This window comes from Pinus tabuliformis, chromosome 8 (genome assembly GCF_031772625.1).
Source record: "Pinus tabuliformis cultivar Carrire ecotype Pingquan chromosome 8, CPIR1, whole genome shotgun sequence".
NCBI classification, from domain to species: Eukaryota; Viridiplantae; Streptophyta; class Pinopsida; order Pinales; family Pinaceae; genus Pinus; species Pinus tabuliformis.
Genome location: NC_142294.1, coordinates 1,232,156,578 through 1,232,180,726, shown reverse-complemented (window position 1 = coordinate 1,232,180,726; position 24,149 = coordinate 1,232,156,578). Strand labels below are relative to the sequence as shown.

Sequence of the window (24,149 nt, the reverse complement as noted above, 5' to 3'; positions counted from 1 at the left end):
AAAGGGATAACTGTTGCATGTATTCACAAAGACTTCATGTTTGATTTTCACCAACTAATTAACTCAAGATGAATTAATTAATTATTTTTCAAATAGTTGGTGAGACTAAATTCGAATTTTAATTCTCAATTTTAATTCAAGGACAAATTAAAATTAGAATATATCTTGAAATGCTATCTATAACAATGCTATTTTTAGCATTTCTTGTTGTTATTTTCAACATTTTGGTTTCTCCGTTTTCCCTAAAAACATCGTTTAGGGCCTCAAACCAATTCTGGAAGTTTAGGACCCAAAAAAAATGCTAAAAATAGTAAATTGTGCTACAATTAAAGAAACTGAAAAACTGAAAGAGACAGTGTTGGGGGTCCAAGTGGAATAGGAGGGTGGCCACCAATATCCACCTGGATCAATCCTCCCCCTGAGGAAGCAATGGTCCCCATTATGTTGAGTGCCTCCATGAGATGGGGAAGCTTCTGCTGAACTTGGTCCCTGGTGAGCCACTTGCCTTGGTGCAGGAGTTGGCCAGCTTTGACAACCCGATACAATTGGATCTTCTGTTGGCAAATGTTCTTGACCTGTGTGTCCATAATCCGATCAGTTGTGGCCTGTTCCATGGAGTCTGGGTTTAACTATGTTTGTGAGTTGTTTTGCAATGTTTGATGTGTCCAACAATAGTGGGAAGTATGGTCGAAGGCATAGGCATTCCACATTGAACACTGGATGTAGGCCAAGGAATGGGGGAATGTTGTGCTCAAAAGAATTATCTCCCACAACCTTGGTAATGGTGTAAGTACCATATCAAAGTGGTCTAAGCTTCCGATGGGAGTCGATAAGGCGTTCTTTCTGCAAATGCAACCAGACTTTGTTGCCCACCTAAAACTTGTGTGGCACCCAATGTTGATCATGTCGCTACTCATACTTGGCATTTTACTTCTCCAAAATGCCATGAACCTGCTGGCAGATGTGTTGGATGCGTTCAATAAATCTGGTCGCTTTATCAGTCTTAGACACTACATGTGTGGATTCTGTTTGTGTAGTTGCTTGAGGCATGCCAACATCATCAGACACAAAAGGATTGTGACCAGTCGAGCTATGGAGAGCTTTATTATAACTGTGTTGCACATTTGGAAGACTCTTATCCCAGGTTCGAGGATGCTTGGAGTTGTACATGTGGAGTATGTGAACTATCATCCTATTGACGACCTCTGTTTGGCCATTAGTTTAGGGATTGAAGGCAGTCAATTTAATGAGCTTGGTGTCTAATAGTGTCCATAGGCTTGACCAAAATTTTCTCAGGAACCTGCTATCCTGATCTGATATAATGGTTTGCAGGATCCCAAAATGTACCCATACTCATTCAAAGAAGAGTTTGGCAGTGTCCTCTATTGTGATACTCTTCTTGCAGGCTGCCAATATAACCATCTTAGAAAATATGTCCACGACCACAAATACATAGTCATTACCATGCTTGGTAGAAGGGAGGCCAGACATGTAGTCCATGGAGATGGATTCCCACGGTTGGATGGGAGGAGGAAAATGAGTGTACAAGCCTTTCTTCTTGATGGTTGGCATGGAAATGGCGTAGGCAGTGCAGGATCTAATATATTTCCCAACATCCAGTCGAAGTTTGGACCAATAAAATTACTTTTGTAGTACAACCACATTTTTCTCCACACCAAAGTGTCCTGCGACCCAACTGTAGTGCACCTCCCAAATCAGCTTGGCACGCTCGCTTAAAGGAACACGAAGGTGGCCTAGGTAGCATAATAATGTGTCATGGAGGTGGAAATTAGGAACTTTCTTGCCAGCTACGAGCATCTAGTATGTCAAGGTGAACTCTGGATCATTTTTGTATAATTGCATCCATCCAGAGGTCTCGTGACCACAAGAGTTGAGAACAGTAGTCAATGCTGCAATTGGGGGCTGGCTGAGCTAGCTTGCAACATGATTGGTGTTGCCATTTTTGTATTTAATGTTCAAGTGGAATTGTTGCAGATATGTAGACCACTTCTGATGGCGATTTGTTCTACAACTTCCCCTGTGTATGTAGAAACTGAAGAGGTCGGTGATTAGTGTGGATGACTGTCTCCTTCCCCAGAATGTAGTGCTTCCATTGTCGGTAAGCCTACACGATGGAATATATCTCTTTATCATAGGTGGGGTACTTCCGAATGTTATTAGAAAGTGTCTCACTATGATATCCCACTAGATGCACGTGTGGGGTGAGGACTGTAGCAATAGCATAGTCAGAGGCATCTGTCTCGACTTCAAATGATTGTTGCACGTCTGGCAGTGTGAGTACTAGTGTAGAGCAAAGACGAAGCTTCAACTCAACGAATACCTTCTGTTGGGACTCAAACCAAGAAAAATTTTCTTTCGCCCCGCCCTTAGTAATCTGACTCAAAGGTCAAGTGATATGGGAAAATCCCAACACAAACCTTCGATAGAAATTTGCAAGGCCCAAAAAGTTGCAAAGCTTCGTTAGAGTGGCCGGGGTTGGCCAATCCAAAATGACTTGGATCTTTGTCAGGTCCATATGCACGCTATGCTCATCTATGATGTATCCCAAGTATTGGACCTGACTCATGCCAAAGGTGCATTTCTCCAAGTTGGCACACAATTTGTGTTGCCAAAGGGTTTGAAGGACTTGCCAAATGTGTTGCAAGTGTTATTCCCACCTCTTGTTGAAGATGAGGATGTCATCCAGATAAACCACCAGAAATGAGTTGGTGAAGGGCCGTAAGATGTCATCCATTAGCCTCATAAAAGTAGCAAGGGAATTTGTCAACTTGAAGGGCATAACCAACCATTCAAAAAGGCCCTCCTTGGATTTAAAAGTGGTTTTCCATACATCTGTGGGCTCTATTGGAACCTGGTGATAACCAAACTTCAGATCGATCTTTCTAAAATACTTGGTCCCCTTGAGTTGGTCCAATAGGTCATCAATCCGTGGGATTGGATACTTGTTCTTGACAGTGATTTTGTTTAGTGCCCGATAATCAATGTAGAGCCTCCAAGTCCCATCCTTCTTCTGTATAAGTACAATCAAATGTGCCCTTTTTACAGAAAGTCATGGATTTGCTGCTTGATCTCTTCATTTTCCAAAATGGAGTGGTGATATATCGGCCCCTTGGGTAGAGGTGCTCTGGGAGTCCAATCGATTGAATGGTTGACCTGGCAATGCAAGGGTACCCTTGTGGGTGAGGAGAAGATGTTCATGTATTCTTCCACGACTGTATCCACCTGCTTCTGCTACTTGGAGGAACCCTTCTCGGGGGCCATGGGTGTGGCTACGACCTTCCCCTTGCTTTTATCACGAATCAGAAAGAAAATAAATTTCCTAGTCTAGGAGATGACCTTACTGTATTGCTTAGCAGAGATCAAAGAGATGGCGTTAGGTGGGACTACCTCCAGTATCCTGTATAACTTAGTATCTAAAGAAATAATAACGGAGGGAGTTCTAGACTCATATACACCATGTCACTTCCATAAGTATGGTTTTCCTAATAATACATCACAAACTTCAAGAGGATCAACATCACATAGTACGTTATTTGTGAAGGGCTTGATGTTGTAGGGAAGGCGAGACCATTGGTTGACACGAAGATCTCATCCTTGGTGAAGCCACCCAATGGTGTACAATTGTGGATGTGTTGTAGTCGATAGGCCCAACCACTTCATGACCTCTGTTGAAATGAGGTTCTTTTGGCTCCCTCTGTCGACAATGAATTGCAGAAGAGAACCCTTCACCCACATCTATGAGTGGAATAGGCGCTCCCCCTCTCCTAGATCTTTAGGCTCAATATTATGGATCTTGGTGGTGGCCACAGAGGCATTGGGCTCCGCATCAATTATTTTCTTCCCTTTGTCATTCCCTTGTCAGGTTCTAACTCAGAGTTGGAACATGCGTCGAAATCAGGAGCCTTCAACTCGGCCACCAATGATTGCTTGGCCCAACACTCACTTGTGTTGTGAGTGGAGCTCTTATGGAACTCACACCACATCCCCATGTCCTTCTTTGTCTCCATGTTGTTGTTCTTTGCTTGCAGCTTTGGCGGGTTATGCTGGTCACCCTGCCTTGGATTTTCCCTTTTCTCTGCGGTTTGGGGGCACCTTTTCCTTGATTCGGATTCACAGATATAAAGTATCTCTTTTTCTGTTTAAGCTTCTACTCAATCTTGACAGCGTGTCGATACATCATGTCGAGCGAGGAGATGTCCAAGAACTCCATCTCATCCTGGATGTACCTATGTAGGTAACCGCGATACTTGAGTACCAAATGTTTCTCAGAATCCTTGATACCCAACTTCGTGCGAAGATATGAAAAACATTGGTAAACTTTGACACATCTTGGTCCCTTCCCTGTCGCAGTGTGGTCTACTTTATGTATTTATCCTCATAGCTCTCGACAAGGTAGTACTTCTCTTTGATGGCATCCTGAAATGCATCCCAAGTGGGTGTGGCCAAAAATAGTGAGGGTGTACTTTCATCCTTCTACTCACTGTAGGTTTCCCACCAGTCCTTGACATGGGGGGCAACTTTGAGAAGAGAAAAAGTAATATTTTCCTAGCTGGAAAAATCATGAATAAAAAAATATACTTCTAGTATATTTAACCATTTATCTATGACATCCGCATATATCTTACCCTCAAATAGGGGAATGTCAAAGTTAACTTGTACCTTAAAGGGTGTGGTGCTTCCAGAGTAGCTATTGGAAGTAGATGCGTCGCCCTTGGGTAGGCGCTGAAGGATCTGGGAAAAGTTGTCCATCATCGAGTTCCTCTGTCACTCATGGGCTTCTTTGAGAAAGATTTTGAAAGGACCTCCTACCCCATGTATTTCTTTTCTTCCGCCATGGGAGCACTAATACAAAGTGGCTAATTAGTTACTATAAAAACGACTAAAATTTGCATATAAATGACCATTTTTCCGTTGGTGACCAGTAGTAGCTAATTTATAGTATCTTATAACCCGGCCAACTTTTAGTCATTTTTATATTAGTCATTAATTGGTTGTCTCAATTTTATCATCTAGTAGTATATTTAGTCTGATAAATGTACAACAAAATATATTATTATATGATCATCCGAGAAAACCAATTAATGACCAAAGAAATTTGACCAAAATGTTGGTCATGTTATAAGATACTATAAATTATCTACTAATAGTCATATATATGGCAATTTTAGTGGTCGTTTGAAACCAATTAATGACCAAAGAAATATGACTAAAATTTTGTCGTGTTATAAGATATTGCGAATTAACTACTAATAGTCGTATATATGCAAAACTTAGTTGTCATTTGTAATCACAAATTTATCATTTTCAGTAGTCATTTATATTTTTTTGGTAATTTCATATTCATTATATAAACGACTAATTTAGTGGTTCATATTCATTATATAAATGACTAATTTAGTAGTTTATATTCATTTCATTTATTTTCATTAATAATCATTATAAACGACCAAGTTAGTCGTATATTCATTTTATTTGTGTTCATCATTAATCAATATAAAGTACTAATTTAGTATTTTAGACTGATTTTATGTGTTCATTATTAATCAATATAAATTAATTAGTATCATTTTGCGACTAAATTAAAAAAACATCATAGAATGTGCACTGGTTCATCTAATATGAAAATGAAAAGTTACATATGTTAATTAAAATACTAAACAAAGTCAAGAACTACAAGTAATTTCAACCACATAAATTATATTATATGAAATGTCAAGTATTACAATATAGGTTTCTAACTTAACATTGGTTGGACTACAATTTACACATGAAATATTGTTTCATCACTACAAAACGTTATCATTGTGTTGCCAAGTCATTACAGGTGAATTCACCAACTCTAAAGACTTGAACATTAGTCTCTATGTGTGTGTCTTATGCGGAATATTGACTTTAAGGGTATCACCAAACTGGTTCTCTTCTCTCTCTTTTTGGATTTGTCACTCCATTGTTAGTGTTCTCCTCTTTCTTCAAATCCTGCTACTAACCATCAATATTGGGTTCTTTTTCTGAAAACAAAAGAAGATACAATGCAAAGTGTAAGACATGAAAGACGATGAACACTAGAATATAAACTAAAGTAGACTATAAAGGATTTATATGACATATACCTCAACATCAACAATGTTAAAGCCATTCTTCCCCATAAAAGAAAGAAACTTGAACACAATTTCTTCAATTGAGCGATAGTGGCCACTATGAGACCAGATGACCTGTATAAACAAATAAACATCACCATAGAAAATAACACCTTAGTAACTTAGTATTCAACCTTAAGGGAAAGCTTAGGCACAATCATGCCAACTAAGTTACATGCTAAAAAGCTCAAGTTGTAAATAACTTGTGAAAACAAATAATCTAAGGTGTGATGTCTAATCCTTATCGTTTTATTCACAACAATATTTTGTTCTCTAACGCATGAACTTGGTCAAGTATATAAACAACATGTTCTCAAATAACAACATGAAAGTAAATTTTTCTAATATGCATGAAAATATTTCAACACAAAACATTTAAAAGGATTTCAAACAATATCATGTAATACTAATTTCATGTTCAAACTTTGGTTGTTATTTAAGCGAACATGATACCAAGTGTTAGGTTCTCACACCAATAGGAGTCATAATTTTGAATGGCTAAGGTTAAGCCTTGTAATATGTACATACCTTTGTTTTCTGCAAATTTTTTCCATATTAAAAAATAAAAATAAAAAATGAAAAGAGGGTATATCCTAAAAGAAAAATCAAAAGACAAAAAGAATAAGAAAAGGTCCAAAAAAGTGAAAAATATGAACCCCAAAAACAAAAGACCATGAAAGTGTGCAAGTCAAAATGCCACTACTATTTACTTTTATGCATAATAATGATTGTGTGCAGCTTGTTATTCATGCCACAATCCATGGTAATCAAACTATTTAATCTTGATTATGCCATGCTTTAAATTTCATGTTGATAGTTAGAGAATAAAATCTGACCAAACTGTTTAATCTTGGCAGATCATTAGATAGGTAGAGTAAATAAAAGGAGCTCATCAGTTTAATCTAAGCCCTTGGATGATATAAGGTTAGAATTAGATAGTTTCCTACTTTAAAATTAAACGGATAAGGGTTTGCTAGCCTAAATGCGCCCAAATAAAATAAAGAAAAAATGGTAGGATGAGTAGATGGGTAAGTAGAAGAAAGGTTGTAGAAGTATGATGATTGATTAGACAAAAGCACATTTATCATCTTTCAACATGTATTTCAAATGTGAATGGGCAATTAAGCATGCATAAGGTTTACAAAGTCAATTAATTAACTTCCCCCATTCATTTCACCCCTTTACTTTACTAATTTCCCATAAATAAATTCTAAGTACTTAAATCCTTTAAGTCAAATAGGCTCAAAGCATTTCTTTGACTTCTGGAGGGATCAGACCCTCGACTTAATGACTTAAGGACAACAAGTACTAGATTCCCCCTCATAAAAAATTCATCTCCCTTCATTCCCCCTCATTTCCCTAATAAAACCCCTTTTCCTAAGGTTAAAACACTATTTGCCTAGGGAAAGTAATCACCCCCATGTAAAACCCCTTTTTCCCAAAAACCCACAAAAACACTTTAGCCTAAGTTATAATGCATATATGCGAAAAGTAAACAAATCACAGAAAACACATTATGCTTAGCGCAATTCATTTATGTCGTTTTCATATTAACTTCTACCTTTTATATATTAATTCCCATTAATACCCTTTCCCATATGTATATATTAAATCCCTTACATTAATATCCCTAGACCCAGTTTTAACTATAAAACTATGAATTTCACCCAAACCCCGACAAATTTCATTAATTGATCGATTCATGATTACGTTAAGTAAAACTTCGCAAATCACCCACGCCGCCTAAGTTCGTCATTAACCCATGCTTAATCACCATACCGCCGTAATTAACCCATCCCCCCCCCCCCCCCCCCCACATTACCCTCCGTGCTCATTCGCAGCACGATCACCGTCCGATCTGAAGGGCCACATCCAACGCTCATAAGCCATTTCGGGTGAGATCATTCGCCGAACGATACCCACTCGAAAAAGTGGTTTTCCGCCTGGCCCCTGATGCTACATATCATTGAATGAATGGAATCGGATGACCCCTCCCGAATACCACCAAGCCCACAAAAGAAGTGCTAAATAAACTGCTTACCACCCTCTCGTTAAATGAGAAAATGGTCTACTGTTCACTTTGTGCCAAAATTTAAAAAAAAAATCAAATGTTTATCCATTTAAACACGAAAACCCCACTTTTGCTCGTTTTTCCCTGATTGTGCAGTAAAACCCTTTGTAACCCTTCTGCGCCACATGAAGCCTCTACTAACCAATTAAAGTAGGGTTTACCTCCCGAAAGCACTTTGGACTCACTCCATAGACCTATAAAGCTCGATAGATTCATTAATGACCCTACCTGTCAATCCAACGTTTTCCTAACAGTTTGTTTTATTTTACAGACGATCAAAAGACCGCAGCCTTGGATAAACAGTCTTAATACTAGTCATAAGACCTGTGTACTCCGAGATCATTATTAAATCTATTCAAATAGAGATGGAAAATAAAACATACAGTTAAAATACAAGCAGAGGAAACATGAAATTAAATGATTTACTGTTGAAATAGACAGTAAAAACCTAAAATATACAGTGAAGACAGTGACAAAGCATACAGATTCATGTCAAAGTGAAGATAGATGAAAAAAAAAGAGTGGTAAAAGCAAACAGTAAAAGTAAACATGGAGGCAGTGAGGGTTAAATAGAGATGAAAAAACTTTCACTAGCAATAATGAAGTTTATCCAAAGTAAAAGTGAAAAACAATTAAAAGAAATTTAAGGCTAAAAGATGAAATCAGAACAGAAATGGTACATTCTTCAGAAATTTCTTGTTTAAGTCATAGTTTTTCAGAAACTAGTTCAGCCAATACAAGATGAATTTTAAGAAACTGGAGGAGGTTTGTGTTCTTAAAGGCTAATATACAAAAACCTATCTCACTTTTTACAAAGGTATCACCAAAAGTGAGATAAGTGTATGTCTTCAAAGCCTATTTTTCGCACTGTGCAAAGTCTTGTTTTTGACATCTTTTTGCAGAGAATATTGTGAACAGCTGGAGCTAAATTTTGGGAAACTGAGAGAGGTTTATCTCAAAAACATACTTATCTATAGTAACCTCTTTCACTTTTTACATATCTATCTCGAATTTAGATATACAAAGGTATCAATGGACCTTACTTTTGCAGAATTGCTGGGGCAGAATGCACAAAGAAAGGATGTAGTTAGTGACTTGGATGCCTCATCATCAATTAAGAGTTGCTATCAAATTCTAATATCTCTTATTTTATCACCATAAATCCATAAATATAGTGCCAAATAGATTCATTAGTTTTGAGTGTCCTTTATTTGAGTTCTATTAATGTAAAACAGTTTGAGATATTTGTAAAACCAATCTTGATATTTTTTCAAGATATTTCAGTTTAGAATTTGTATAAATACTTCTTCATTTGAAGTATTTTGGGGTGGATTCTTATACTTTTAGTAGAATTTTGTTCAAATACTGTAAAAGCTTTTGTATCATTGGTTGGGCGAGCATGCTGGATTGATGAATAAAGATCAGATATTTCAAGGGATTCATGTGTAAAGCGGAGTATGAATGAGTAATTCTCTTGTGTTGTTTTATCTCTCTTAAAGTTGTTTCATAATCTTAAATGTTTCAGAAGTCTGAATGTTTAACTTGAATATTATTTCATAATTTTCTTAACTACACTTTGTCTTACTATTATACATTCTTAATGTTTTCTCTTAAACTATCTTAGCTAGGGAATTCTTAACTACTCCTTAGCTTCCGTAGTTTCTCCTCTGGTCTATAGTAAAGGATTCTTAATTGCCGTTTACTTATGATTCACTATTGTGCCCCCATCTTAGCCTCGGTCTAAGGATTCTTGATTGCCCTCTCACCCCCATTAAGACTCATTTTACCATTTAGTCCAAAGATTTGTACTTCACTCTATTATCTTGCCCCTTGAACATTTCCTTTAGTGATTTAACTCCAGCTTTGCTGCCCCTTCTTTGACTCCATTGCCCAATGGCCTAAAGGCATCAATCTATCAGCCTGTTTTAAGGATTCCACCACCAGATCTTCACACAAATAAAAAACCCCCCGAACTCTAGAACTAGCCTAATATCTAAGCAAACATAGCTAAATTATACAGAGAGAGCCCTCTCTGAGCCATAGGTTGGCTAGAGCCTATGCTTAAAAGTTGGTTTGTGGTTACCTCAAAGCCTTCCATTCTTCCAAAACTTCTAAGGAAAAGTTTTGAGTGATAACATAGTGGCAACCATACTGGGGATTCTATCCTCAGTCTCCTAAAACTTTAAGGAAATCATAAACTTTATCTTAAGCCCTTAAGGTCAATTTTTGTAGAAGTTTTCAAAAATTTCCATAAAAAACATTAAAAAAAGTTAGAATTCTGATTACCAGGAAGATTAAAAATCTCTTCAGAAATAATTTACAGGTTTAGATCTGATCTATGTGGTGGACAGTGATCAGACACACAAAATTTAAAATCATCCACCTGGCAACTCCATTGTTCAAAGATCCAGAGCTTCAAATTTCAGAGCAATTCCACAACCAAAGAATCCATATTCCAAAGCATTAATAGTGATACAGGATGACAAGGTTTGTGGAAAATCTTTCATTTCATGAAATTTTAAATGAATTCAGGGATGAGTTATCAGAATTTCAGCTTGATGAAGCTTTTTTAAGAGCTATGTTTATAATTGTGAAATCAAGAAAATACTCTCATGAAGCTAAAATGTGTGTTCTTGAGTTAGTTGCTGAAAAATATGAAAATGAGATTAAACTTTTACATTCTCAAATTTAGTCATATAATTTCCAAGATCCTAAAGAATTCTTACAAAATCTTCCTTCTCCAAACCAAGAGGAAATTGTACTGCCTTTTGATTTGCAGATTGAGGATGATTATGCTTCCAAGAGCAATACTGAAGAAGTAGTTTCAAGGTTTAGTATTGAGGATACAATTGATCAATTAGACATTGAAGGCCTAGAAGAAACTATCATACTTTATGCTTTTGTTGAACCTATAGCAGATTATATGGAGTTTCTTCGCAGCTCAAGTCCTTTAACATGTTTTCTCTATAAGGACCAAATACATCAACATTGGCCTTTATATATCACAGTTTTGATTATGTGGGTACATGATCAAATTATGCTTCTGACTTTACTGACAATCAATCAAGCAGTCCATTTGTTTCTGCAGTTGCTTGACTGGCTTCATTGGCATTTTTGTATTATTTAAATTAGCCTGATTTTCAACAATACAGAGTAGGTAGCATTTCAATTTGATTTAATTTAGTTTTTAGCAGATTATGAAATAAATCATAAAGTATTTGAATCCAAGCAAAAGGCCCTAAGGTCTTGATGATTTACTAATTTGGTTTGAAGGTTGCAGCACCTTTTAGTTTCAGATCATATCTCAAGTTGTGCAGGAAAAGCCTAAAAAGATTTTTGATAAAAGGACCAAGGTTGAAGATTCCTACCTAGGTGACAAGGTGCTCAAGTGGGATTTAAGGAGGGAAGGTAAAGGTAAACATGGGAAATTTAATTTCCTATGGAAAGGTCCCTATGTCATTTATGCTTATAGAGGAAATAATGCTTACTTCCTGAGAGGACTTGATGGTATTGAAGAAGCAGGTGGTCCAGTAAATGGTCGAATGATAAAACATTACTTTGAACCTAGTTACTAATGGTTACTTCCCATTTGTACATATTTTATTTTGAAAAGTCTAGTTTGGATTGGATGGTAAACCTTTGGAGTTGAAGCCCGTAGAGAAGGCCATAAGATTTTAAGGATTTACTATCATAAGTATGAATAAAGCAGGATGAAGGGTGACAAAGCATAAGGTAACTAAAGTCAAATTTAAAAGGCTACTGATCTTAGAGTTCTTGACATTTCACAAGGAAATGCCATCCCCAAGTGGAGCCACTGTTAGGTTCTTATACCAATAGGAGTCATAATTTTGAATGGCTAAGGTTAAGTCTTGTAATATGTACATATCTTTGATTTTTGAAAATGTTTTCCATATTAAAAAATAAAAAATAAAATGAAAAGAGGGTATGTCCTAAAAGAAAAATCAAAGGACAAAAAGAATAAGAAAAGGTCCAAAAAAGTGAAAAATATGAACCCCAAAAACAAAAGACCATGAAAGTATGCAAGTCAAAATGCCACTACTATTTACTTTTATGCATAATAATGATTGTGTGCAACTTGTTATTCATGCCACAATCCATGGTAATCAAACTATTTAATCTTGATTATGCCATGCTTTAAATTTCATGTTGATAGTTAGAGAATAAAATCTGACCAAACTGTTTAATCTTGGCAGATCATTAGATAGGTAGAGTAAATAAAAGGAGCTCATCAGTTTAATATGAGCCCTTGGATGATATAAGGTTAGAATTAGATAGTTTCCTACTTTAAAAGAAAATGGATAAGGGTTTGCTAGCCTAAATGCACCCAAATAAAATGAAGAAAAAATGGTAGGATGAGTAGATGGGTAAGTAGAAGAAAGGTTGCAGAAGTATGATGATTGATTAGACAAAAGCACATTTATCATCTTTCAACATGTATTTCAAATGTGAATGGGAAATTAAGCATGCATAAGGTTTACAAAGTTAATTAATTAACTTCCCCCATTCATTTCACCCCTTTACTTTACTAATTTCCCATAAATAAATTCTAAGTACTTAAATCCTTTAAGTCAAATAGGCTCAGAGCATTTCTCTGACTTCTGGAGGGACCAGACCCTCGACTTAATGACTTAAGGACAACAAGTACTAGATTCCCCCTCATAAAAAATTCATCTCCCTTCATTCCCCCTCATTTCTCTAATAAAACCCCTTTTCCTAAGGTTAAAACACTATTTGCCCAGGGAAAGTGATCACTCCCATGTAAAGCCCCTTTTTTCCCAAAAACCCAAAAAAACACTTTAGCCTAAATTATAATGCATATATGCGAAAAGCAAACAAATAAAAAAAATACATTATGCTTAGAGCAATTCATTTTCGTCGTTTTCATATTAACTTCTAACTTTTATATATTAATTTCCATTAATACCCTTTCCCGTGTGTATTTAACTATAAAACTACGCATTTCACCCAAACCCCGACAAAGTTCATTAACTGATCGATTCGTGATTACATTAAGTAAAAATTCGCAAATCACCCCCATCGCCTAAGTTCATCATTAACCCATGCTTAATCACCATGCCACCACAATTAACCCATCCCCCCCGCCGTTACCCTCTGTGCTTGTTCGCAGTACGATCACCGTCCGATCTAAAGGCCTTCATCCAACACTTATAAGCCATTTCGGGTGGGATCAAACGTCGAATGATACCCACCCAAAAAAGTGGTTTTCCACCCGACCCCCGATGCTACGTGTCATTGAATGAGTGGAATGGGGCAACCCCTCCCCAATACCACCAAGCCCACAAAAGCAGTGCGAAATAAACCGCTTACCACCCTCTCGCTAAATGACAAAACCGTCCACTGTTCACTTTGCCCCAAAATTCAAAAAAATCAAACCTTTACCCGTTTAAACACGAAAACCCCAGTTTTGCTCGTTTTCGCCTGATTGTGCAGTAAAACCCTGTGTAACCCTTTTGCACCACCTAAAGCCTCTGCTAACCAATTCAAGCAGGGTTTACCTCCCAAAAGCACTTTGGACTCACTCCATGGACCTTTAAAGCTCGATAGAGCCATTAATGACCCTCCCTGTCAACTCAACATTTTCCTAATAGTTTGTTTTATTTTACAGACGATCAAAAGACTGCAGCCTTGGATAAACAGTCTTAATACTAGTCATAAGACCTGTGTACTCCGAGATCATTATCAAATCTATTCAAATAGAGATGGAAAATAAAACATACAGTTAAAATACAAGCAAAGGAAACATGAAATTAAATGATTTACTGTTGAAATAGACAGTAAAAACCTAAAATATATAGCGAAGGTAAAAGGAAACAGTAAAGAATAGTCAAAGTGTATTAGGGTTAAAGAGTATCAGATTGAAGACCAAGTCAAGTAAAGCAACTAGCATGAAGACAAACAACAGGGAAGACAGTTACAAAGCATACAGATTCATGTCAAAGTGAAGATAGATGAAAAAACAGAGCGGTAAAAGTAAACATGGAGGCAGTAAGGGTTAAACAAAGATGAAAACACTTTCACCAACAACAATTAAGTTTATCCAAAGTAAAAGTGAAAAATAGTTAAAATAAATTTAAGGTTAAAAGATGAAATCAGAGCAGAAATGGTACATTCTTCAGAAATTTCCTGTTTAAGCCATAGTTTTTCAGAAACTAGTTTGGCCAATCCAAGATGAATTTTGAGAACCTGGAGGAAATTTTTGTTCCTAAAAGGCTAATTTTTATAAAAACCTATCTCACTTTTTACACAGGTATCACCAAAAGAGAGATAAGTGCATGTCTTCACAGCCTATTTTTCAGACTGTGCAAAGTCCTGTTTTTGACATCTTTTTGCAGAGAATATTGTAAACAGTTGGAGCTAAATTTTAGGAAACTAAGAGAGGTTTATCTCAAAAACATACTTATCTACAATAACCTCTTTCACTTTTTACATATCTATCTCGGATTGAGATATAAAAAGGTATCAATGGACCCTAATTTTGCAGAATTGCTGGGGCAGAATGCACAAAGAAAGGATGCAGTTAGTGACTTGGATGCCTCATCATCAATTAAGAGTTGCTATCAAATTCAAATTTCTCTTCTTTTATCACCATAAATCCATAAATATAGTGCCAAATAGATTCATTAGTTTTGAGTGTCCTTTATTTGAGTTCTATTAATGTAAAACAGTTTGAGATATTTGTAAAACCAATCTTGATATTTTTTCAAGATATTTCAGTTTAGAATTTGTATAAATACTTCTTCATTTGAAGTATTTTGGGGTGGATTCTTATACTTTCAATAGAATTTTGTTCAAAGACTATAAAATCTTTTGTATCATTGACTGGGCCAACATGCTAGATTGATGAATAAAGATCAAATATTTCAAGGGATTCATGTGTAAAGCGGAGTACGAATGAGTAATTCTCTTGTGTTGTTTTATATCCCTTAAAGTTGTTTCATAATCTTAAATTTTTCAGAAGTCTGAATGTTTAACTTGAATATTATTTCGTAATTTGCTTAACTGCACTCTGTCTTACTATTATACATTCTTATTGTTTTCTCTTAAACTATCTTAACTAGGGAATTCTTAACTGCTCCTTAGCTTCCGTAGTTTCTCCTATGGTTGATAGTAAAGGATTCTTAATTGCCCTTTACTCATGATTCACTGTTTTTCCCCCATCTTAGCCTCGGTTTGAGGATTCTTGATTTCCCTCTCACCCTCGTTAAGACTCATTTCACCATTTAGTCCAAGGATTTGTACTTCACTATGCTATCTCGCCCCTTGAACATTCCCTTTAGTGATTTAACTCCAGCTTTGCTGCCCCTTCTTTGACTCCATTGCCCAATGGCCTAAAGGCATCAACCTATCAGCCTGTTTTAAGGATTCCACCACCAGATCTTCATACAAATAAAAAACCCCCCGAACTCTAGAACTAGCCTAATATCTAAGCAAACATAGCTAAATTATATAGAGAGAGCCCTCTCTGAGCCATAGGTTGGCTAGAGCCTATGCTTAAAAGTTGGTTTGTGGTTACCTCGAAGCCTTCCCTTCTTCCAAAACTTCTAAGGAAATGTTTTGAGTGATAACACCAAGTATTTTCAATTTCATAGTTAAAATGCAAAGCAAAATCAAAATACAATCAAACAATAAAGAGATGATATCATGGAATGGACATTGCAATTATATAACAAAAAATTACCTGTCCATCGATGTTTTATCAAGCATTCCTAAAACATTTGCTTGCCCAAAATAATTATGAGGTGAAAGAATCACAACATTAAAAACCATAGGAATACCTACTAGAAACATTTCCAAAGTTGATGGCTTAAGTGCTTGAAGGATCTCCAAAAACAAATGAATCATATCCAAGAAGTGATCTCCATTGTCTCCCCATGATTTTTCCAATCACATTTCATGTAACTTGCCCACACCAAAGTCAAGTAACAATCAAACGAAGGCATTGACATTTGTTTTTATCTTTTATATCTATAAAATTTGAATCTAATTTGTTTCGTGAACATATTAATTTGTATTTAAAGCCTTCATGTCATGAGAAGGTATCAATCAAGTAGGACATCAGAAAAATCAACCTCAATGAGGTCCTCTAACAATTTCTACAATATCAATAGCTGTCTTGCTGTGATATCTTGGATAGAAAAAAGAACATATATGCAAAAGAAAAAACCATATATTACTTATGTTCAAACTCTGTATATGGTGAATTCTTAGGTATCTTTTTAAGATGTTCCTCTGCCTTTACCAAAGCGGATCATAGCTTGGTTAAACTCTATATCCTTTCATTCAACATCAATTTCTGCAAGATAATTTTCACACATTAGTCTTCTCATTTCTCAACATGTTACACATGATCAATTGAAAGTCACATAAAACAAGAGCAAACCCTTTTCTGACCAAAACAAACAAACAGTGCCGATAATAAAACTTCACACCTTAGAAATTACTCTGCCAAGTGCTTAGAATAAAGGTGATATTCTTTGAATCATCTTTAGGTCATATTTAATGGGATATTTGTATGTTTAAAATGATGTCAATTTGGTGATAAAAGAAATATATAAATCTAGGTTATTATCAGTGAAATTCAAGTATAATTCAGAAAAATAATGTCATTGAAAGGTATGGAGAGAGAAACATATTCATAATTAAGATTCTCTATTTTAGTTTGATTTGAGTTGATTTTGTATTTGAATATATAGTTTTCTCTAAATAAGTGAAATAGAAAGATGAAAATCGAAATAGCCCTATGAATTTTTAATCAATTCATATTATATATCTCTAAAACAACTAGGTCATCCTTCTTTGCTATTTGATAGAGATTTATTGTGCATAAAATAATAATGAATTAACTATCAAACACAATGATGCAATATATTAACCAAGGAAATAAAAATGACATGGTTGTGGTATTTGTGTGCTCGAAGGAAATCCAACAATGGTTGTGTGCTTTCTTTATCATGAAATAGTATTGAAGACAAATGTTGGTTCAAAAATTGAACTCTATTACCAATAGGAGATGGTCATGTTGGGTAAGGAAAAGATGAATTGAAGGGCTCAAGGTCTAGCTCCAATACATAGTTATCCTTATCAGTAGAAAATACAAAGTTTTCATCATTTGCTTATTTTTTTTTTAAGTGTGGTTCACGGGCACCGGAGTGGCCGCTACGTCCACATAGAGAAGCGGGGCAGCTCCACCCGAAGGGATCTGCCGGTCGGCCATATCAGGCCTAACCCCGAGGGCGTCGAGGAGATTTGACCCCGTGACCTCCCAAACCGAGAGAGTACTAGCAACGGGAACTCGACCATTTGAGCTATCCCTCGGGGCTTTCATCATTTGCTTGTATAGGTGAAATGAAAAGTAATTTTTTATTTGTGCACTTGTGATAGTATATGAAAAATAGAGCACTAGTGGAAATCAAAGTGTGTCGTCCCATCATCCAACCTACACAGAAAACATATGTATTCAGTTGTTGACTATAGTGGAAATCGAATGTAAAACCCACTCAACTTGATCTTTACATGACATAGGTGTAATGAACTAGTACAATAGAAGCATACTAACTTAGAAATAGGAGATGATAAAAAATAATAATGGAACATTTCTTTCCTACCACATAATTGGCATGCGTAAAATTTCCACAAAATCCATCCAAAAAATGAGAAAAAGAACATATCGTTAGTGTTTTCTACCCTCTTTAACACATGTAGCTTGGGGAAGTAGAGGAGGAAAAATGTAGCAGGATTCCAATTGTGTGGGATATAAAAACAAACATGTGGGAAAACACCCTTGCCAATTCACGAAATCTCACTCTAAATAATAGAACACGTTGAGGATAGTAATGATGAAAGAAAAGCATGTATGAAGGTAAAGTGCCTTTAACTTGCACTGAGATTCAAATTCTCCACGTTTTCTAATTTTATGAAAACAATCAAGAATATCTTGGGTCTACAGCTAAAAGACTACGATTCGTACTTTCCATAAATTACTTGAAAACTTGTATAGTCTAGAGGATTTTCAAATCCAAATCTCAACATTGTACCTGTAGCTTTTATTGCTCTAGATTGGTATACGTTTATTTGTCTTGTCTTGTGTATAATCAATATTTAGGTGCTTCATGATTCCATAGGAACTGAACCATCCTAAAATTAGGCTAAAACTTGACTTTTTAAAGCAATCCCTCCCTTGAATCTTTGTAACATGATTTGTTATGCGCTTGTGAAAAAAACATGCATCTTTCACTGCAAGAAATAACTATTATAGACATATTTCTACAACAATCTTGTTTATCAATTCATAATATGTCTAAGTTCCCCCACTCATGTGATTAAATCTTAACACGTGCATGAGCATTGGAAAGCCTCAACTACAGCTTACATTGCTAAAAGGACCAAGAGAGTGGATCAGGAATGTGCCTTAACAAAGGGCCAAAGAGATTAATTTGAGGACATGCTTCGTGCTTTAACCTTGGAGAGAAATCAGATAAAAGAAGAAATGGGGTTTTCTATAGACAATGTCGACGCAGGTGGCGAGGTAGTTGAGGTGCTTACAAAGTCTTTGACTCTAAAGGAGATGCCTATTCCAACTAAAGTAGAATGAGACAAAATATGGCTACAGTTTAACAAGGAAAAACTACAGGGTCTTATAAGAAGATCAAGTCTCTATGGTATAGTCCTTTCAAGATATTGGAAAAGGTGGAAGATAATACCTATAAACTCAATCTTCCCCCATGCATACACATTTACTTAGTCATGAATGTGGAGAAGCTCGAACTCCATAAGCCTTCCATGTTGAACCATGAGGAGGGGTAGGTCATACTTTCTATAGAGGAATCAACACTAGATGCTCAGGTAGACTTGGTAGATGATAATTTTCCATAAGAGGTCCAAAACTACAAGATAGGGGCAACATGGCATTTGGCTCATTGAGTTGAAAGGATGACTTCCACGTAAAGCAAAATGGTACTCGAAAGAGAAGGTAGAGGAAAAATTTCCTCACCTCATTCAATAAAGCCTTTGAGGACCATAAGCCTCCATTAATGGGGAGTTATGATCATGAATGGATCATATATTATTTTCCATCTATCTTGATACTTTCAAGGAGGAAAAATTGAAGGAATGAGCTTGCGAGGTCACTTTTAAGTGTAGATCTCAATAGGGAGAATCAGGGTTTGAAAGATTCTAGAGCCATTTTGAGGCATTAAAAAAAGTTTTATGGAGTCTGAAAAATCTCACTTGTGCCAAACCATCTAAATTTATTCTACAAAAAATTGCAACAATTCAAGAATCATGTCAAACAAAATTCGTAAGTAATATTTATGCCTCTTACAAGTTGACCAACCGTGATGACCATCATGTTACGAGTGGATACCACATCCACCCCGCTTACTAATGCATATGGAGCTAGCCACATGTGGGTATTGAAGGAATCTAGAAGGTTCAAACCTGCAACGATAGCTGAAGGTTGAGGGAGTTAAATATACCCATAGTTGGCTATCAAACCATGTTAAATAACATGCCACTGGGAGTAGGGGTTTCATTCCAAAGTTGAGCAAAGAAAATAAGAGTGGGAAGTTAAAGAGTAAAAATGGAAGGGGTTAAGATTATGTAGTAGCCATAAATGCCATAGGTCTCAAGTAACTTCGTAGGGAGTACCTCTTACTTTGTACTTGCACATTTTCCGTTGAGAAAGAGAGCAAAGTAGCCTCACCTTCTAGTTGGGTTTTATCCCATAAGGATTTCCTAGGGAAAATGTTTGTGTTTATTGTGGATGGTGTGTCCTTATTTTTATTTCTTTCATTTCAATTAATTTAATTAATTAATCAAAAAATCAACTGACTAAAGAATCTATAATCTAAGGAAAATTTAACAATAAATATTTTAGTAATTTTATGAGATCTATTGTGACAAATTGTTCCAATGGAATATTCACAACAATCTAAAGATCAACTAAAAATCTCAAGATGGAACTCAAGTACATATTATAGCATTCTAAATCATCTAGTGTGAACCACTAGTTCTACAAAACAACAGCTAGAGATAACTGAAGAAAAACCCTAGCTAAATTAAGGGGCTTAAACATGCAAGAATCACTTTAAGAAGTCCTCGAAGGCAAGTTGTCTTCTTCTTCTTCTTCGGAAAATATACACTAGGTTTTTATCATAAAATCCTAATCTCAAACCTCCAAAGAACAAACCTAACCCTAGACTCTAAGAAGATGTGAAATTCTAGCGACTCCAAGAGAGAGAGAGAGAAAGTACAAAAGAACCAAAAAGAGAGAAGATTAGTGTGCTCCTCTGATAGGTCACATTTCTATAAGACTGAATAAGAATAAGCAACATAAAGTATGAATGATGACTCTCTCATTTATATATATAGATATATATATATATATATATATATATATATGAGATGTAAGAGATACCAACAATACTACTTGGGCCCAATTACTTACAACAACCATACAATAAGCTCATGTAGGCATACACAAGTGAAGCACTCCACTCCAACGATATACATGTCATGCTCTAACATGATGTCATAAATAATATTAGCTCCAAGATGGTGTACCTACATCAGGTGCATCCATACCTTTCCATCCCAAGCCTACACAAATTTCAATGCTCCTCCTATGTCATGTAATTCACTAGGTCAATTTCCATTGCAAGAACATAGTTGTAGCCCAGTTGTCCCCAAGCTAACTCCAAGCCTCCATCTAGGAATCCAATCTAGCCTATGCCATCTAGCACGTGAATCTCTCCATGTGTCCATAATTCAAGGAATCCACATATCAAGCAAGAGAACTCTATCACCCTTAGCAAAAAGGTCAAGCAAGCACCCATCTAAGGTCAAGAAATCACTCAACAAGTTGTCTCCACTTTACAAATCCATCACAGACCATCTCGCATGAGCCAATCCATCTCAAACCATCAGAGGGCAGAGCATATATCATGTACCCAAAAAATCATGAAGCATCCCCAATCACGGTGTAAACACTGTTGGAGTAAGCCAAAAGAAAACTATTTTGACAACATAAATACTCCCACAAATTGACCTCTCAACAACTTTTCATGAGATGAATATTGCATTGAACTTGGCAAAGGTTTGTGCTTTTAGATCTAAGGTAGTAATATAAATCTCAACTAAGAATGATATGGTTAGGAAAGATATCAATAAACAAATTGTAGACAAAGCACATATGCCATCTCTCCTTACGTAGGAAGAGGGGTCTTGTGTAATCATCTTTGGCTCCTTGGTATAACATTCTTCAAGTGATCATTTATTTATCCAAATAAAGAAAAGCCTACAAAAATTGAGGCTACTAGCCTAGCTTCTATTGATATAATCTCAAAACCAAAATGTGTAGCTACATCATTGTGTGGAAACAAAAGCTAGCCACCTAAAACAACTAGTTGGTAGTTAACCTATTTTCTTACATCCACACAAGACACAGGATCTTAGCCCATGAAAAGTAGTTATAGGTTGTAGTATGAAATATATTATACAGTTTTAGGCCACACTCAAGGAAATATCTGATACCTTAAAAAAAAAAATAATATCCCTAGGTTTTTTGTGTTTTGCATTATTTCCAATCCTAAAGCTATTCCATATAAAAGTTTATATGATTTCCTGTTCACAGATTTGTTGTGACTTGGGCTATTTTGTGTCAAGTTACAGCACCAGACATGTTGAGAGATGACTTGAAAATAATGGCAGAGCACCCTCCAACATGCAAGGACAAAAATTACTCACCATTGACACTTAAAAAGAAAAAGTTAAGTAAAAAAAATTGTGTCTTCAACCTGGAAAAGGTAGCCAATTCCAGATCCAAATAGCACATGCATTGGCCCCAGTAGTCAATCCAATTGTAAGATTAGCAAAGATTATTGGTAAGCAAATTGTTGATTCCATAAATTTCTACAACAAGCCATCGAAACTCTAACCACAATCTCTCTCTAACCACACCTTATTACTACTAATTGACTTCGTATGAAAGGATATATATCTCCATTTGGGAGATCCATCGAGCATTGCATTATCCAACATGAGTTTTGGGGTGGTTTAGTAAGTAAGGGTTTCACATCCGCATGAGTGCTCTCCGGGGGGGGTGAACAAAGAGAAACACAACATGAGCAGAAGCCAAGAATATCAAAGACTCTTTAGTGTTTTGTGAAAAATTTGACAGCCATGCCTCCTAAGCTCGATCCTTCCCAAGTGGTCGAGGTGTATGTGAGGGTCACAGGGGGTGAAGTGGGAGCTGCTTTGTCTCTGGTGTTAGAAAATTATAAATTACAGAGCAATGGAACACATAAAATATATTGCAGAAATATAAAAAGAAAACACATAAAACAAGAGAGACACAGATATGTGGTTCACCCAATTTGGGCTACGTCCACAGAGAAACAACCAGTCCTTCCTTTTATATTATCCAGCAAAATGAAGAGATACAACCTACAACAGATCCGCTGTAATTCCCTCTTCACTCTCACACAATCTCCTCTCTGTTTCTCACTCAGAATACAGATCTATATAGACGCGGGGTTTCCTTCTAGGGCAAAAAACCCTAAACTAAACATAACTTCTACCGTCAAATCTTCGCCTATTGAACAACTCAGATTGACTACGAAATTACAACATTTTACAAGGCAATTTTACATCTATTTTTAGCTTTGGGGGCGTTGCTCCCGATCCCCCACCAGGGGGGGACTCCCAAATATTGCAACCACCCCCCCTGGACCCCCCTTGCAATGCAAATATTACGGGCGACATTGCTGCCACATTACGAATAGGGGTCCAATGCGGTGATACCTCTAAAAAAAGAAGATAATCAAGCTCCACACCCATCATCTGGCCCCCAAGATTAGTCCTCTGGGTCTATCACCCAAGAAGATTAGAGAAGACATTGCAAAGGATTGGAAGGGTTTGAGGGTCACGACAAAGCTCACTGTTCAGAACAGACATGCCAAGATCGATGTGGTGCCAAGTGCTACTGCCCTGGTCATAAAAGCATTGAAGGAGCCCGAGAGAGATAGGAAGAAGACGAAGAACATCAAGCACAATGGAAATATCGCCCTAGATGATGTCATTGAGATCGCTAGGGTTATGAGGCCGAGGTCCATGGTGAAGGAATTGTTTGGGTTGGTGAAGGAGAATCTAGGCACATGCCTCTCTATTGGTTGCACGGTGGATGGAAAGGATCCCAAGGATGTCTAGGCCGAGATCGACGAAGGGGAGGTCGAGATCCCTGAAGAATGAAGGAAGAATTCACATTTGGTAATTGAAGTGAGAGCCTTTCATTATTTTTATTCTTGGGTATTTTTTCGTTTGTTTAGGGTTTTAAGGTTTAAGGAAGTTGAAAACTAGAAGAAGGTGGCCTGTGAATTTGATTTCACGACCTTCAAAAGTTTTGAGACGTTTAGGGGCCTGTGAATTTCATTTCGGGTCCTCAGGATTTTGAGGCATTTTCCACTTCTTTGAAGACTTTGGTAGTTAGATAATATCTGTATGCACTTTTTTCGTTTGTTTAGGGTTTTAAGGTTTAAGGAAGTTGAAAACTAGAAGAAGGTGGCCTGTGAATTTGATTTCACGACCTTCAGAAGTTTTGAGACATTTAGGGGCCTGTGAATTTCATTTCAGGTCCTGGGGATTTTGAGGCATTTTCCACTTCTTTGAAGACTTTGGGTAGTTAGATAATATCTGTACGCACCAATCTGTTGAATGGATGAAAGCATTTGTTGGAAGAGATATTATTGGTGACATTATAATTAGTGTTTTCTTGTTGCACTGTTGCATTATATGGATTAAAAAACAAATCCAACTTGAACTGATTCTATAAAACAATTGCATTTCCTATTTTTGTCTCGTAACAACCTCGTTTGTTGTCTGAA

At 36.4% G+C, this 24,149-nt stretch overlaps 1 pseudogene; it reads left to right on the top strand.

Annotated features, from left to right (window-relative positions):
- Window positions 1-22,449: 22,449 nt before the first annotated feature.
- Window positions 22,450-23,517, top strand: LOC149239837 (large ribosomal subunit protein uL11y-like; annotated as a pseudogene).
- Window positions 23,518-24,149: the final 632 nt, after the last annotated feature.